This window comes from Chionomys nivalis, chromosome 23, assembly GCF_950005125.1.
Source record: "Chionomys nivalis chromosome 23, mChiNiv1.1, whole genome shotgun sequence".
Lineage (NCBI taxonomy): Eukaryota > Metazoa > Chordata > Mammalia > Rodentia > Cricetidae > Chionomys > Chionomys nivalis.
The window spans coordinates 3,240,942-3,258,021 of NC_080108.1; the positions used below are offsets into that span (position 1 = coordinate 3,240,942).

At 49.7% G+C, this 17,080-nt stretch overlaps 1 protein-coding gene across 1 annotated transcript in view; it reads right to left on the reverse strand.

Annotated features, from left to right (window-relative positions):
- The window catches only part of Tenm4 (teneurin transmembrane protein 4), a 664,092-nt gene that overhangs the window by 197,773 nt on the left and 449,239 nt on the right, over nucleotides 1–17,080 (reverse strand).

Genomic DNA, 17,080 nt, shown 5'->3' on the forward strand with positions numbered 1-17,080 from the left:
ACCAGTATACTTACTGAGCACACGCCATGTGCCAAATGCTGTTCTGCACCCCCACACTGATGAGGAGGTAGAGAAATCCTTTATTTAGCCCCCTCAGTTACTCAGAGCAATGGATATTGTTCTTACTCCTAAGATGTAGGCAGAAAACCAGGTCTTGGGGTGGATGCTGCAAGTTCTCATGGGAATGTGGTAAGGCTAACGAATCAGGTAAACAGAAATTGCTGTCGTGATGACAGACAGGCCTGCGGGAGACCTAAGCCACTCACAGAGGCCTCCGCTCACAGAGCTGAGCAGTGTGACAGGGCAGGAAGTTGGGGGATTGGGGTCCTGTCTAGATTCTATCACTTGCTAAACATAGAACCCCAGGTGAGTTGCCTCTTCAAGCCCCAGTTTTCTCATCTGTGGAATGGGAAGTGCCTTTGGGACTGAGATGAGAGTGTTCCAATGCTAACAACCTTGGCCGTCAATGGGAAGGAAATTCGCTAAGGGAGGATGTCTCATCTCACTCTGTTTCTTAAGCATCTAACACAGATTATTGTAGTCCATGACCAGAGGTAGTAAAAGTGCCCTTAGAGAGGAGCGTGGTGTCTGGGCTGTAACATGCTGGCCTAAAGCAAGATGTTTGCTCTGTGTCTGAGCAGGGACACCTGCCTCAGTAACTGTTTAGAAGCTCTGGATCATTGTAAAATTCTGCGGCAGTTCCAATCCATACTTTCTTTCTATAGATCCCATATTGGTCCATCTGGCCACATATGAGCTACTTTGGTTTACAAACACCAGCTTCAGTGAAGGCCACTAGAGTGTCTAAGTTTTGCCAGTCTGTTTTTCCAGAAACAGCTTATGGCTCTTCTAAAAAGCTCCTTGGGTATATTTGGTAACTCATGCATATAATCCCAGAAGAAGGCTGAGACAGGAGGATTGTGTCATAGGAATTTGAAATCAACCTGGGCTACACAGAATGATCTGTGATAGCCTGAGTTATAGTGAGACATAAGTAAGTAAATGCTTGCGGTTGCCATGGTTCTCCAATATCATCTTTCATTTAACAGGTGAGGAAACCCTGAGAACCGGTGTCTCTGCTGACTGTCCCCAGCCTGAGATCCCATGGCGATGTCCTGCCAGTGCTGAGCAGAGGAGCAGATCACAGAAAGGGACCGGGCTTTGCTGGCCCACAGCTCTGAGTTCCAGTTCTGTCTCTTCCCCTTACAAGCTGAGACTGTGAGACTGGCAAGATGTTTCCTGACTTTCCATGCATGATTTGAAGCATGTGCATGCATGTGTGTGTGTGTGCACATACATACACAGCATGGCACAAGCATGTGTGCACACATACATGCATACACACACTGTGGCATAAATGTACACACACATATGTATAGACACACACATATATGTGTGCTCATACACATGTACCCCATAAATAAATGTAAAAACTTAATGTATAATTAAAAAAAAAACCTATGATGTCTAACAAGTTGCTGAACTTCTCGAGTCATAGTTTCCTGGAGAATTCTTTCTAAAGACAGTGGCCACCGAATATGGTTGTTTTGAAATCTGAATAAGATGCTTTATGTCAGTGCTCAGCGCAGTGCCTGGCATATAGCATTTTAACTACATGGTAACTATTTACTTTCCAGTGCTGCAGGCTAAACCCCGGGCCCCACGTGTTGGCAAATGCTCTGCTTTAGACCTACACTCCAAACCTGCAAACAGTAGCTGATAGATCTACACTCCAGTCCTGCAAACAGTAGCTGCTGGTCCACAGCAATGCTAAAGGAACACAGATGAATCACCAACCCATAAAGCATTAGACGCCACCATGGAGCTGAGTCTTCAGCATTTACAACAGAAGTTCTAAAACAAAAGGAGGGAGGAGGAGGACAGGAAAATGCCCAGCAGAGGGGCAGTGCCCTTCTATTACGGATCTGGCTGTGACCAGTCCACTAGCTCCTGGGAGCCAGAAAAGGGCCTGGAGCTCAACACAGATCAGGAAGTAACCGGAATGGATGGCCCTGTCCCTCGAGTGAGCTGCCTAGGGCTTCAGGTTTTCAGAGAAAGGCTGTTGGATGCGTTTGGCAAGGTTCTCAGGGCAAACACCAAATCTGTTTGTCCTGGGCTCACCGCAGACCCTGGAGGTCCCTATGGTTGGTTCAGGGGCTGATGGGTTCTCAGATGAAGATGTGCAGCCTATCCCCGACAAGCGTCAGTTTCAGGGGTGGCTGGTTAAGAAGAGGACAGAGCAGGGCCCAGGGGTCTCACAGAGCAGCTGCAGCTTCAGCCCTGGGTCTGACAGGTGATGTGACATTAGGGCAAGTCACTACCTTCCCAGCCTCTCGCTACTACTTACTTAGCAAATGTGCATGTGTCAAAGGTGCCAATAAAGAGGGAGAGATGGTGGTCTTTTATAAGTTCAAAATAAAGATTCACAAGCATGATCAACTTGGAAATGCTCAATCTAATTAGACAGCACCCGCTGAGAGAACTGTGTGTGGCCTCATCATACAAATAGGTATTGAGGACTTACCAAGTAACAGACGCTAAAGGCTTTACTTAGGAAACCCTGCAACAGCTCCAAAAAGAAGAGGCTATTGTTATTCTTCACAGAAAGATCAAGTAACTTGCCCACATTTACGCGACGAAGGGAGCCAGAATTTGAACTTCAGCAGACTAGCTCCAAGTCTGTTGTGTGAAATCCTTCATTCACGCTCATCAAGTGAGCCAGGACAGGCCAAGTACACCCAACAAGGTCTGCCATACAGGGTGTATGTCATCTTGTACTCCAGCCCCTCCGGAGCATCCTGGAGGCACAGAGGTGGAGGCTTGACTAGAGCCCCTGGGAGCTAGGAAGAGACTGCAGGAGAGGCGAGGTGCGGCCTGTGTTTGGGGGGCACTCCAGGCAGAAAATGATGGGTGTGCATGGTGATAGAAGCCAGCGTGGCTGCTGGGGGCACACTCAGTCAGCAGTGTGAGTGGCTGTGAGGGCCGAGGTAGGGACAATGACTCAGGCCTAGGTGGTGGCTGCCTGAGGCTAGAAAACCTGGTCATCATTAGAAGGGTAGGAGCTGGTGCTGGGGCCACTTTAGCACTGAGACTGGCGGAAGATGAGGCAGGGGTAGGAGGTAGAGGACCAAGCATGCCCCAAGTCAATGGCAGGTGCCTTTTTAGGAAATGAGTTGCAGTTGAGCAGGCCACGCTCATGAGAAACGAAGCATAAACTTTCATAGCTTTGGCTCAGCCACGGGGCTCAAGTGCTGAAATCTAAGAACGTCAGATGGCTCCAAGAAAGGGTTCCAGGCCAGGTGCCCGCACACACCAACTCTGCCAGACCGCAGACAGGTAGGTGCCCAAGGCTCTTTTTGCGCCGGAGTTAATGATGACCCCAGTGTGCACCGCAGTCATTAATCGGGCCCCGAAGACCGTCAGATATGAAAGACGATGGTATTTAATTATCATAAAACACAAAACTCCAGTTGCCCGAGCATGCCAACAGAAAGAATTATTTGGCTTCCATTAAAATGCCATTGACCACCACTGGCTCGGGGTGGTGATGTAGAGGCGCTGAGACCTCTGCTAATGAGCCTTGGCCTGCAAGACCAATTTAGAGAGGCCGGGGAGCTCTTGGTCAGCGCAGCCGCAGCCGCAGTGGCGTCTGACGGCCCTGCTGCTAATCTCAGTTCGGCCTCCTTTAAGCTGTGCTGCCACCGTGGTTTATTTAACTCGAGTTCCACCTTCTGTCACCTGGCAAAGGCACGAGACAGTAACTGGCAAACTGTAAGGTCCCAAGCAAGGGTCAGAGAGAACTGCCATGGACCCTGATCTAACAGCGAGCCCTGGTGTGAGCGGGAGGTGAGGGGTAGATCTCTGGGGCGTGGTTTCCCTTTGTTCACTTTCCCCCTGTGTGAAATGCTTGCTGCTCACTTTCACGGATGTCGCTCCAGTGGCCAGCGGACGGGAATTCTCAGTCTTAGCTGGTCTGAAGCACTAGATGGACTTAGAGAGAGGGACAGGCCCTGGAGGTGGGGCGGCCCCTGCAGAACTTCCCTTGCAGGGAGTAACACAGACTGGAGGTTTCAAGACGGCTGCTTTACTTTCTCACTGACGTGAGGCAGAGCAAAACCCCAGACTGTGGCAATGCTCGGCGTCGTTCAGGTCGGAACAGTGGGGCAGCACACACCAAAGCTCCACTGCCTGATACAGAGACTCCTACGAGGGGCTGGAAACGAGGAAGGGGTTTCTCGGAGTCTGAGCGGCTGCCCTGGCAGAACACAGTTAGGAAAGCTGACGAATTCGGACTGGTGAGCCCATCCTTGGGACGTGCGCCACAGCGACACTGTGAGGGTCGACAGCTACTTTACTGTTTGCTCTGAGCTCTAGACCGTCCTCTGCCCTTCTCTGACCCTTGAAGACAGCATGCCTGAGATTCCCTTGTCCTTGAGCTGAATTCCAAGACTGGATTATGGGTCTCAGGTGAACCTGTGATAATTTGCTCACGAACATCTGGTTGCAAAAGATACTCCCAGCATGCTGTGCGTGGGATATACTGTATTGGCTAGGTATCAAATGCGGTGAAAGCGAAGAACGGGTTGCTTCCTGCTTCTATGCCTCTTGCAGGCTTCCCTCTGGATTTGTGAACACTGCTGTCAACAGAGGCCAGCTGGGCAGGGTTTCTGCAGCAAAACTGTCAGAGATTTGTTGGAAAAGGCCAGCTGAAGCCGGAAGCAGTGGTGGTAGGGTGTCATTTCTGGGTGCACGCATTCCTTCGACTTAAATCTACGTCTACCTCGAGGCTGAGTTTGTTCTGGGGAGCTTTCCGGCTGTCAGGTGAGCTGTCCCTTCCCGTCGCTGTCACCTTTGCAGCCTTTTCAAAAATGGTCTGTCCCATAAACAGTCAGGTCAAGGCCTGAATCAACAAAGGCTGCAGTTGATAGATAAGGAAGGAGGGAGTGCGTGCGTGCGTGCGTGTGCGTGCGTGTTTGTGTGTGTGTGCGCGTGCGCGCGCACGCTTCCACCCAGGAGTGCCTGTGTGTGTTCAGCAGGAGGGTATATTGGAACGGATACACAGCCCGTGGAGCGCAGAGCACAGGAACGAGGGCGGTCTACTGTCCGTCTCTGTGATAGGTAGAGACGGCCGAGGGGAGGCTCCCAGACAGAATCATCTCAAACACTGGAGGGTGATCCTCTGCTGGGCTAATGAGCGCTTCCCTGACTTCCTGAGGTACGGAATCTGAGGTCCCAGAGAACAGGAGGAGGACCAATCCTGTCACCCTGGAAAAGGGAGAGCTTAAAGACAGTGTGAACATATCTAGAAGCCTGCTAAGAGCTTAGGACTAGCTTTCCAAGCCTCATGGATTTGTTCGTACAGTCTACATGCCAGGAAGTTAAATGCCCAGTTATACCCCATGTAGCAGAGCTCTAGACTAAAGAACTTCTCAGTATGGCTACTACTCACTCATGACTTTGGATGGGCCTCAATTTGTGCATGAGGAAAATGGGATTCCTCTATTCAACAGAGCATCTCTGGTAGTCTCTGCCAGGCTCTGACAGTTTGAGTCCTAGTGACATCCCTTTGCTCCTCTTAGGGAATGTCCTAGAAAGAAGACAGCCGGATGGGCGCTCCTGCTGCCCTCAAACAGACTGAGCTGGGAAGAGGAGTGGACTGTCTCCATGGAGACTTCAACAGGGATAAATCCAGACCAGGCCAGAGAAGAACAAGAAGCCTTCTAGGGAAGGTTCCACGGTCAAGTCCATCTGAGACCCCTCAAGCAGCTGTTTCAGCCACAGCTTTTCACGTACTGCTCTGATTGGAAGGCCATGTCGCCTGCATCATCACGTTGACTCAAATTAGAAGCTGCCCCCTCCAGGAAGTTTTCTGTGACTCCCTTCTCCCTACTTTGAGGTGGAGGCTCTTCCTTCAGGTTCTTAAGCCTCCGTAACTCACTAAGTCATCCCCAGAGTCCTAGAGCCCACTGGAACAGAGAGTTTGATGGAAGGTGGCTCACCAAACACTTGTGATGAGGGCAGTATGTAGAAGGAGAGGGGAGATTTGAACCTGAAGTTGCTCTGCCTTAATCGTGGCAATTACACACCCCATGAGCCCGTTCTGGGCTCTTGTGCCCTTCCAGTCAACCCGTCGCTGTCACCGAGGTGTGCCAACATCTATCACAAGATAAGGCTATTTCTTCAGCATTTACTGATGGAAGTAAAGGGCAGGGAGAGAAGGGAGATGATGGAGGCGACTTTTCCTCCTGAGGATGCTCTCTGGGTAAAGAGCATTGGGAAAATGATCCGATAAACTGCCCTGACCTTCCACACTGGGGTCTGTTTCCACGATACAGGTGTTCCCTTCAGGAGCTCGGACAGCCAAGCCTTTATTTTCCCTTTATACCATCCTACCTGCTGAGGAAAACATAAAGCATTTACAGCTACCTCGGTTGTCAGCTGTGTTCCCTGTGCAGTTTGAAGAAGACTGTCAGGGCGAGTGGAAAGAAAGCATCGGTGTTCCTGGAATACCTAAAACCCTCTGTGTTTCACAACAGCCAGCAGCAGCGCTTGGGTGCAGAAGCCTGCGGTGTCATGGACCCCCCAAGAGGAGAGTCATGGTATAAAAGGAACACCACCAAGAAATGGATACTTTTTGTGTTTTCAGGATTGGGAACCTGCAGTTCTGTGTGGTTTGGTGGCTAACCCAGTGCCCATGCACAGAGACCCTCAAGCCTGACTTCAGAGGCCACCCAGAGGCCAACCCAGGCTCTTCAGAGCTGAATGCGAAACCTGTGAGTCCCAAACACTATAGCATCCAACCCTGTCAAGTCTCAATACAGCATGGTGGCATCCTGCTCATGCAATGGGCACCTTTCTCCTCCAGACCCTAACACACTTCTTGATGGGAGAGGAAGCTGAAGGCATCAGCTAATCACCCTGACCAGGGCGGTGCTCGCTATCACTCAGTACCCCACCACAGCTGGGCTTTCTTTCCGTTACACATTCCGGAGATTCTAGTCGTTGATGTCCAAAGCCTGGTTACACTGGGAACAGGAGACATTATTGTCTTCTCATAGCCCTTTGCCAAGTGCCTGACTCTGTCCCCAGGCCACAGATATATCATACCTATGATGGCCTCCGAGCATGGGAAGAAAGACCGATTTTCTGTTAAGCGTCTTCGGTGCCAACTGTCTCTGAGGCAGTAGGAGGGAAACATGGCTCTGTGTTAGGAGGACAGCCTGAAATTGACATAGCTGTGGACTCACACATGTGACGGAACTCACCTTGTGCACCCTCTTCCTAGTATGAAATACAGAGATTCCAGTCCAGCGTCCACAGAAAGAGCTAAGGAAGCACACGGCCCACAGCACTTGTCCTCTATTTTAGCTACATCTATCAAGTATTCCAGAAGGGGAAACTGAGGCACACACAGGCACAATCCGCTCTTGCGCCATTGCTACTCGGTGCAAAGACAGGACTGCCATGTGTCTTTAGCTTCACCTGCCTGTCCTGGCGAGGGCCACCGCACACTCCCCACAGGTAACCCTCCCGTTCGCGTCACCTGGCTGTCAGGAGGGACCCTGTGGATGCTGTTGTCATTGTTTGTATTTGAGAGTGCTCTCTGGTAGACACCCTCCCGGGTAGTGATTGGGGGTTCTTTGCCCTTTGACAGCCATAGCATCCTGGACTGTTTCACCCGGGCACATCTTGGTGAAGGTGACAGATTGGCTAGAAAGGTATGAGAAGCCAGAACAGGATGGCGGGCCATGTGAGCGCCGTGACTTCACCTCCAGCGGCCTCAGGTTGAAATCTCACCTTTCCTGCCACACACTGGCCACACCACAAGTCCCTTTCTGGTCTCTGTTTCCCACGTCAGCAAGGTTCCTGGTGCCGTGAACTTGATTCCCATGCAGAAGGCATATACCTGGGTTCATTCCCCAAGCGGATTCTTTTCTTTCGGCTGTGGAATATTTTATTTTTCCAATTTCACAATCTACTTATGTTAAAAAACGGAAGGGGAAGAAATCCAATCAGCCCGGCTCAGGTTTGCGAAACAAATAATGCAGCCAGCACAGAACCTTAATCAAACAGTCACATTCACAGCCACAGTGACGAGAGCTCTGCCTAATTTAAAGTGCTCAGGGTGTCCTAGGAAAATGCCTCCTGTCAACATCTGTAGCCGGCACCAAGACAGACACCGAGGAGGCAGCATGGCTACCCAGGCCTGGCATCCTGGGAAATCAGGGGCACCTGCAGGCTGCGGGCTTGGCCCTCAGCCTCCGTTCGCACCTGAATGCCATTCTCTTCTCTCTTTTTGTTATGTAATGAGAGGAAAGGAGCAAATTTGGAATCTGGGAGCTTCCTTTGTTTCACGCATGTTGTTATGGTCTGAACGTGAATTGTCCCCAGTAGCTCATGTGTGAGGAGGGCTCAGCTGTTGGAGGAGGCCGAATCTTGGGGCCTGTGACATTAGCAGACGCGGATCTGTGCGGGTGGGCTGTGAAAGTGCTCTTTCTGGTCCACCTCTAAGCTTCTGCTTCCTGATCTACCAAGCTGTGAACAAGCCATGCCGCAAGCTCACGCCACTGAGGACGTAATCTGCTCCAGACACCATGCTGTCCGTGTTAGCGGGTCTTATGTCTTCTGAGACCATGAGCGAAATCCATCCCTCTCCTTGAGTTGCCTCTGTTGGGTACGTTGTCATAGCAACAAGAAGAGTAACTGAGACAGAAAACTGGCACCAAGAGTGGGTTCACAGAGAGACACCTGACCATGGCGTTCTTGGACCTTGGACTGGCCTGTGGAACGTGAAAGGCTCTGGAGTTGTGGGCTTGAGAAGCGGGAGAATGCTGTGTGAGCTTCTAGGCCGGAGCGGGGTCGGGAGTCAGAAGACCAGAACGCCCAAAGGAAGCGTGGACAGTGAAGACTGTGCTCGTGAGGAGTCCGAGGGGACAGACTCCACTGGGACATAGAGGAACGTTCTTAGCTGGCAGGACTATTCTGGGAGGTGGCGAATCCTTTGAGACTGTGGCCTGTTTAGCAAAAGTGTATCTCCGGGGGCTGGCCTTGATGGCAATAGTGGTCTCTGGATCCGCAGAGGCCTGCATTCCCCACTTCCTGATTTGATAATATCTGAACCAGTCACATCACAGGCTGCTTTTGGCATGGATTGATGCTTGCAGAGACACACCTTCCATGTCATGGTGGGCTGACCCATCCTCGGAACCATGATCCAGATAAATCCTTCCTCCCTTAGGCTGCCTAGCAATGAGAGAAGCGCCTGATACATACATGTTAAGTACCTGATACATACATGTCACTCCAGTCTGCATTAGAACCCTGTGGGGGCAGTTACTACTAAGAGTCTCATTTTGTAGCTGAAAAAACTATGACACTGAGGGTTTTGTAGGTTGGCCAGGTTTGCTGATGGAGACAGGACCCAGAACTCGGCGGCCAGCTTTGGAGTCTGTGTTCCTGATCCTCATGTCCCATGCCTTGACTGTCACACGGGTCAGCACTGATCAGAAGCTCTGACAGACAGCCGGGGCTGCTGCTGGATGAAGAGCCCACTTTGGCCACTTCTCGTAACACTGTTGTCGGACGATGTGACTCGCAAGACGCAGGAATCAGTGCGGGATTGTGAGGTCCCGTAAGTGCCCAGCGCTTCTGCTGACTGCACTATGAAGACCTTATGACTGAGTGGGGAAGTGGGGCAGTTGCTGCCCACCACGCCTTTGCCCCTCAAGTGGCTAGTATGGAGGGTCTTTGCCTGATGCCATTTCTTCTGACTTCAGTTACCGCTGGACTGGAGCATCCCTACTGCCCGCCGGTGAATCTGGGTGGGATAAGGCGGTGAGTGAGCACCCTTGTCCTTCCGGCTCGGGTGTCTGACTCAGGCAGAGATATGTGACTCTGGGGTCTTCCTGCTTCCTCCTCGCTCCCTGAGATTGAAACTCATCCGGGACACTGAAACGACACACCCAAGCCCTTCCTCACACTGCAGATAGATCCAGCTCTGCCCTCTGAAGGTCATTCATGCGTTGTGACCATGATCCTGAGATCAGGAGGACCTGAACTCACCCAGGGGTACACCAATTCTTATGTCTGTAAAGGTCTCTTATTGATTTGGGGGTCCCTTGAGATAAGTCCCACTTATACCCAGGCCGATACTTGCCACACAGTGGGTGAATAAATGAACAGAAATGACCGTCTCAGACTTCACTAACATTTAAGCAAATTCCGTGAACATCCGGTTTTTCCAGTATAGTACGTCCGTTTTCACTTCACACAGCAAATGCCCTGTAAGGCCCTGTGGGTACTGAGTAAGAATTGGGAGTCTGCTTTTCAGTGAGCGGGGCAGGATCGACTGTGCCTCTGGGCTTATAGACGGGCCAGGACAGTCTGTGGGCCATGGTGACACGGTCTGTGCTTTTAAATCCATGCAATGGTTTTTATTTACTCTGAGGATTTCACACATGTCTACAATGTAAAATTGCGTCTTCCCCACCCCCCGCTCCTCTCACCCAATTCTTGCCCACCCAGCTTCAGGCTGTTTTCAGTTGCTGCTTTCAGACCTCTCCACGTCTAATCAGAGGACGCTTCGATGTGCGCGGGTGTGGAGCCATCCGCTGGTACACTGGCTACCTACCAGTGGCTACAGTCCCAAAGAGAAATGATGCTCCCTCCTGCCAGCTGCCATCAACTGCCTTTAATGACCCTTCAGTGGATGGTGCGTCCACGTGAGCCCCTCCCTCGTCCCCGCTGGAATTTTGAGGTCTGCAGTTTTCTTCTCTGCCTTGGCTCCTGCTATATAACACAGGAGCGCTGTTACTAATAACACTTACTCCCATTGATTTTTTTTTATTTTTATCCCCGAGGACAAACTACCTCATCCCTCCTTAATCTAATGACTAAAATTAGGCAAATCCAGCCATCTGATACATATTAGGCATCACCCCAAAAAGGAAGACATCAAACAAAATATGACCAGACCCCTTTGAATGTCTCCATTCTCTTAACTGCCCGTGCAAATCGGGCAGAGGCCTTCCAAATAGGGAAAAGCTGTTGGAGGCTGTGCATGCTCTCAGGACCCTTTTTTGGGTCAAGTCACCCAGGGAGCACCTCTGGGTGCGGCCCCCTTTTCTCAGGAGCAAGCACTGAGCCTCCTGTGTTTAAGGTTTTACGATGGTGTTTTCCACGCCACAGTGTAGCACTGTGAAGACTAATACCATCCCCTCATTTCACACAGCAGGAAATTCAAGGGAATGGTAAGCCCCAGGCTGCCTAGGAGGTGGTCGGTTCCAACTCAGAACTAGCTTCATCCCACAGGGCCAGGCACTTTCTCCCTTCTCCCCACTCCCTCTGGCAGCCCAGTAAAGCCCAGTAAGTCTTCACAAGACTGACTGACAGAATACAATGGGCACCGCTTGTACCCTTGCATTCAGCGGCCCAGAGAGAGATGGTTGGGAGGCCCGGGTTCATTTTGGTTGTTGCTCTGTAGGACCTGAGATCTGGCCAGGGAAGGCTCTAGAGGAGCAAGTATGTCCAGACACATGGGAACTGTGCCTGAAGGAACTTCAGAAATAACATCTCTGTTCCTCTCTCTCAAGGACACCAATGTGACACTGGGGACGGTTTCTAAATGTCAGAGTCTCTGTGAAGATTGTCTGCCCACACTCGAGGTCTGTGCTAGAATTACAGATGCATCTTCTCTGGCCCTCCGTATTTGCCTTGTTTGAGCCCATCTGTGCTGGGCTGTGGTCAGCACAGGAAAGCACTGCAGGCAGGCTCCCAGAGGACTCTTGTCCCAGCAGACTGATGGGGAAACCTGGTTATTGAAGGTGGAAGACCACGGCAAGAAGAGAGCCTGGTATGAGGTTGACAGCTCAAGCTGTTCTTGCCCAGGCTTTGGTCCACCCCAGTGCATGCTGCATCTTTCAGGGAGGATCTCAGACTTACTGAGGATCATGGGAACCCCTGGAGCCTCCACATACACAAACCTTTCCCCTCCTCTGACCTCAAGGTAGAGGGCAGGACAGACACTAGCACCCACTATGTACAAGGCCAGGCGAGGGGTGTAGAGAGAAAGAAAGAAAGAGAGCCTACTAAGACGTCAAGCTTTCCTTGGGGGCCAGACTCGAGGCAACGAGCCCTAACTGGAGGCAGCATGGAGATCAGAAAGATCCCACGTGCACTGCATGGCCAGTGTGAGGGCTGGAAAGGACTGGTATTCTCTCACCAGATTTGAAGAGGGGACCTAGAAGGAGCAATAAACAACTACCAGACGGCAGCACGCCGCAGGCACACTGCGGGATGTTTTGTCCCCGGTCTCAGAGGCAATCTCCCGAGGCCTTGAAGACGGACATCACTAAATGATAAGGATAATGTATAATAACAGGGACAGGGCGAGCATAGGCGGGCAGGCAGAAAATAGAGGGGATGCGGCTTGCGCCACTCGGAGGCAATTAATTTAATTAAGCATTGCCCTCCTGACGTCTTTACGGTGACAGTTCTTGTTACTCAGCTCTTCCTGTGTTTTGGTCCGGTGTCTCCAACTAGGCCATCTTGTCAAAACATTTCTTTACATCTCTGGCTCTCCCCGGAGTTCACACGGTTCTCAGTGTGAGACAAAAGTCACCATAGCCATCACTCACTAACCGAGGACCAGTTTCCCAAGTCAGAAAAGAACACACATTGTGTGACGGGCACTTCTGAACATCCCATCTGAAGGCCAGTCACCGCCTCGAGAAGGAAGTCCACGGCATGGTGAACACAGACGAAAAGTCAATCCATGTGACAGTGTGGCTGTCCTGGCCACCTGTGTCAAATGTGTGATCACAGTCCAGAAGGAGCATTGCCCCACAGCGATGGTATTCTCCAGTGGGCATTAGAACGAACCCAAAAGACCAAAATCAGAAACTAAATTAAAACGTCCCAAGATCAAAATACAAAACTTGCTCTAGGAGGCTCACAGGGGCGATAGGGAAGTTTGGGGATGACCTCAGATTCGGGCCAACATCACCAGTATCCTTGTCAGATTTCCTCAGATTTCAGGAAACAACTCAGCCAAACCTGTATTGCAACATTCCCCCGGCCCCTACTGTCTGCCGCGCGATGGACGAACCACAGAGAACAAAACAGACAAAAAAGGTTTCCTCCCAAACAGCGTTAAACATTGTGCAGCATGTGGCCCAGGCCAGCAGGTCACCTTTCCGGTCCCCCGAGGGCTGTACAATCAGACAGCCTCATTCTTTATTTCATATTCTGCTACCATCTTGAAATTCTTCCAATAAATTTTGAATAAGGATCTCTACACTTCCACGGCACACTGGGCTCCATCAATTATGTGGGCACTTCTGAATATGGAAAAAGAGCTTTGCCCTCTGGCTTCCATTCCGCTCTTTGACAGAGGACTGACCACTGCTGAAGGTGTTTGAGAGACAGAGAGGTGGCTCCTTCTCATGGGTCAATGAACGGTTCAGAAATGAGCAATGTGACCTAGTTTGGGACAATGAGACGCAAAGGTGGTTTCTTGAAAATCTTCTTTGTTTTTAACATCAATAGCTATGAAGCCAGTCTTTCCTGACCATCAAATGGTCTGTGCTGCAACTGACAGCTGTCTTCCCGATACGAGCAGAGTCAGCTTGACTAGATCAAGGAAAGCTAGCGCTCCTTCACAATTCCATCCCTCTCCTGAGAAACTAACCTTCAACCCACCCGATCTCTGGGCTTCCGTTTGGGTAAAACAGCACGCCCCGCTACTTGGTGCTGTTGCTGTGAGTTACCCCTAAATGTATCTCAACCGACAAAGTCAGATCGGCTTCATCTAAAATCCAGATCTTGCTACTTACCCACATAACACCTTCAGCAAGCCTCATTTTCTCTCCCTGACTGGAAAACGAGGCTAAGTAATCACACTTCATAAGATAGCAATGGAGACCAAAGAAGTAATTCTGAAAAGAGTCTTGGACAGTGCTGGCTACACGCACGGGCTGGGTCACTGACAGGAACCATGATGGTCGATTCTGGACCCGATGGATAGCTTCTGCCACTGAATTTCCTGGTGGTAAGTTGGATAATGAGCTAAATTTCCCAACTACAGGGAAAAGCAATGGTAATCTTTATTAAAAATAAAATTCTATCCTTTGCATGAAAAGCAAGTATGGCTATACCAACAGAATTTAAAGGACTAGGGAAGCCAATTAAATCACGTGCACACTGCGGAGGTAGTCAGAGGCTTGCTCTTTTGAAAATCTGGACCTTCCCGAACCGCTCGCCACAGTAGGGCTTTCTTAATGAACGCTAATTGCAAAGTTCGTGGAATAATGCAAGATGGTAAGGGTGAGAGTCCACCAACATAAAAATAATTGCGGTGGAACATGTCTGTGGTCCTAGTGCTGGGGAGGAAGTAGTTGTAAGATCTCAAGTTCAAGGGCAGCCTGAGCTACACAGTGAGACTCTGACTCAACAGAAAAATCACTTCCACTGGCAACCCTGGTTTCTATCTGAGCAACCTTTTGAATCTGAATTCTTACGCTAACATTGGTCTCTTGAAAGTGTCCAATCTTCCCCTATAAATAAGTACCACCTAAACTGTATGATTTCATCTTAAGAACTGAACTTTAGGGTAGAGAATAAATTCTAATTCTCCGGTGATGGGAAATGAACGGACTCGCTCCACTCACGCTGGAATTGTTTTTACTTTAAAAGTGTGCGGGAAGCGGGGAGGGGGGGGGATAGGAGTGGAGAAAATGGCTTTCTTTTTGTCCGTTATATGGACCATTTTTTGACCAGATAATTCCAGAAGAATCTTGAGAAATTCTAATTGAGTATGCTCACATAGGATCTTTGCCGTGCCTTACACCGCCTCCCTGTGAGGCTGGTACAGGGAGAGAGGCGGAGTCTGTTAGCAGCTCAACAGACACGTACCCTGGGGTGGGTGTTTCTTAAAGATGGCACCAGTTGTGCTGGGGAGATGTTGATGCAGACGCCTTCACAGCCCCTCCATGTCAGTCTGAGAGCTCCCATATGGTGCTTTCGCACAGCTATCAGAGGAATGTTCCAGAAAGACATTTCCCTGCCTGAAACCTTTCCCTGGTACCGTATCGCCCTGAAGTGCAAGTCCCTCAGCCTGACATTCAAGGTCCATTAAGATTTGGGTTCCTTTTATGGTCTCATCTGTCAACAATCCCTTGCATTAAGCATCCTGTCCTGGTCACACTGAAACCATGGAAACTTCCCGAAAAAAAAAGAATCGGTTAACAACTCAGAGAAAAATGAAGGCATATACAAGAAAGGATGGGTGGGGAGAGGGTGTGGCTTGGTTTAGAGGGAAAGACAATGAAAACCAGAACCAAAATCTCTACACGTCACACAGCATGATTATAAAACCTCATGGCTGTTTATTTAACAAAAAGCGATTATGGTAATTATGAGGAATTGTGGGAGAAAGGAGAGAGCGGGTGGTGTGGGAATCAGCTTCCGTGCACAAAACCCACAGGTAGTGTTTACAGCTGATAAACTCAGAAACAGCCAGGTCTGTGTCTCACAGACACAGAGGGGTAAATGGCGGAGGACACGGACAATACCAACAGGAATCAGAACTGATGCCTATGGGGAGAGAGACCTAAGAGAGAGAAGGGCTGGTCAAGTGGTTTTTCTTTTATATTGTAAACCTTTGGCAGAAAGGTAACTTCTAAAATTTTGGGTACAGATCACTTTCATTTATGAAGAATCACTAGGAAAAATTTGTTCTAAGTCAGAGGAGCCAAACTCCAATACCAAGTTTCATACTAATGTTACAGGGGTTCTCAACCTGTGGGTCGTGACCCCTAGAGGTCAAAAGACCCTTTCATAGGGATGGACCAAGACTACTGGAAAACACTGATATTCACATTATGGTTCCTCACAGTAACAAAATTACAGTTATGTAGTTGCAACAAAAGCTATTTTATGGTTGGAGGTCAGGAACTGTATTTAAGGGTCACAGCTTCAGAAAGGTTGAGAACCACTGCCCCAGAAAACAGAGCAGCAGGGGGTGGTTTACAAACGAAGATCACATGCTTTCCAATGCTGCAGCGGGGAATATAGCAGTGACGGGGAGATTATCTGGAACCCATTTGATGCGAGCCTCAAGGCTTTGCAGGTGTGTGCTCACCTGGCCTGGCAGGTTCTGCAGGCTGGAGGACCATGCTTCTTACAAAGCACTGGCATTCCCTGAGAGATTCAGTGACATGAAGCCGATGTGCCATGCCCGATTTGCCTGCCGTCCACATGGGAGCAGGGTGCCGAAATGTCCCCAGCAACAGTGGGTTACTCTGCTGTGGGGCTGGAGCTTGTTTCGGATGAATTATCTGCTTGTGTGCATGGCGGCTACTAGAATGGGGATTGATTTAACGTTGAAGTCATTTCCTCGCTGCCCCGTGCCACTTTTTTAGTGCTCTGTTTGCTTTGTCTGCATGGATTGTGCGGCAATTTATTCCCCGTTTATTTCTGAGGGAAAGGCCGGTGATGTATTACTTTTATATTAGGATAAACAATGTCTGTAAGGAAACTGGCTGCCCTCATCCAGCCCTTTGCTCGTTCTTCTACTAAAGGGAAGAATGAAGAGATGGTCAACAAGGGATGGCAAAGGGGGAAAGCGGGAATGGAACAGAATTAAAGATCTCTTGAAGGAATGGGATTTAGATGGAGGACTATATGGCTCTGAGAGGTTTTTGTGATAGGAGCCTTCACTCCAATCCTAGGAGGGATGGCTGTCCCATCTGTGCAGAGGCTGCCTGTTTAGGTCCCAGCACGCTCAGCAGACCAGACAAACACATGCCTGACACCCACACGCTCATGTTAAGTTAAAGGGCTCTTTGCTTTCAAAACTTACGAGATGTGTACCAGTTTTTGTCACCCTCACTAACAGTATCCTTCAAACCAAGAGACACGTCAAACAAAGCACAGATCCTGCCACAGACTGGCATCCAGCCAGGCATAGATCTCTTTCCCTCCCATCTCTGAGCAAAGAGTCTCTTTAGCGATTTTTTATTTTAAAATATGAAAAACAGAAGTGTATTTATTCAATATGCATTTTTAAAAACTCAACATAATT